Genomic DNA, 1,210 nt, shown 5'->3' with positions numbered 1-1,210 from the left:
AGTCTTTCTTGCCAGAATCATTCCCAGCTGTTATACACTCAAGACTGGAGTCGGTAGCCTCTGGGCGTCTTTATCTAGTTTTCTCTTTTCTGTAATATAGTCTAGCCCATGCTATACACTTGGAAACAGATGGCTATTCATTGTACATTTATAAGAAGTGTCATTCCCTGTTGCCTTGTAGAAAGTTTAAACTTGGCCTAATTTGAATAACCTCCTCGAATTGAGGGCTGACTCCTTTTATGACCTTATCACCCACCACCATCATCCAACAAATATTTGAGTACCTACTTATTATACGCCACACATGGTGAAGGGGCTGAGGAATCATACCTAAGACACGTGTGGTCCCATTGTCATTAGAAGTAGGGAGAGGAAGATGCGCAGACAAGACAATATTGGAAGGTAGTAAAAGCTATGGAGACAATAAAATAGATTGATTGGGAAGATGCCTAGATTCTTAGATAGGAAAGAATTGTTGGAGATGAAGTGGGTTGGGGCCAGCTCATGCACAGTGGGCATCATAGACTGAATTTTCTTCTGAGCTCAATGGGCAGCCCACAGAGCCTTCTTAAGTGGGGGAAGTTACACGATCAGATTATTTTCAAGACCACATGGCTTCTGTGTAGAGAACAGGTTGGAATAAGGCAATGGTAGAAGCAAGGAGAACACTTAGAAGGCCATTGTCAGAGTGTGGGTAATAGATGATGGCAGCCCGGTCCAGGGTAGATGGAGTCTACCAAAGAATTAGAAAGAGTGGGCCACACTTGACACTGCCCTGATCCGATGTGCTGGTGGATTGGGTGTGGGAGGAGAGGGCCATCTTCCTGTCGTAGCCTGGTTGGGCTTCTCGCTATCCTGTACACATACCCTGAACAGCACTCCTTGGACACAGCCACATAAGAGGGTTCTGTGCTTTCCTTCCAGCCTACCATAGCCATCAAAGGCCCACTTCAAGCGAAACTGCCGCTGTAGGTTTCCCTTACTCCTGCCGCCCAGAGCTGGTCCCTTCTGAGCTCCCACCGTGCTCATCACCGGTGGAGCTGGCATGGTGCTGCCTATGGAAGCTGACTTCCTGAGTCCGCTCTCCATTCCACTGTGAGCCCTTTAAAGGCTTAGAGCCCAAATGACTTTAACATAGTATCCCACACCCTGGACTGAAAATCTCTTTGTAACTCTCCTACCTACAGGTGGTTTATTTCTTCCCGTCAAT

Source organism: Equus przewalskii, chromosome 12 (genome assembly GCF_037783145.1).
Source record: "Equus przewalskii isolate Varuska chromosome 12, EquPr2, whole genome shotgun sequence".
NCBI lineage: Eukaryota > Metazoa > Chordata > Mammalia > Perissodactyla > Equidae > Equus > Equus przewalskii.
Note: the sequence above shows the minus strand (reverse complement) of the source record.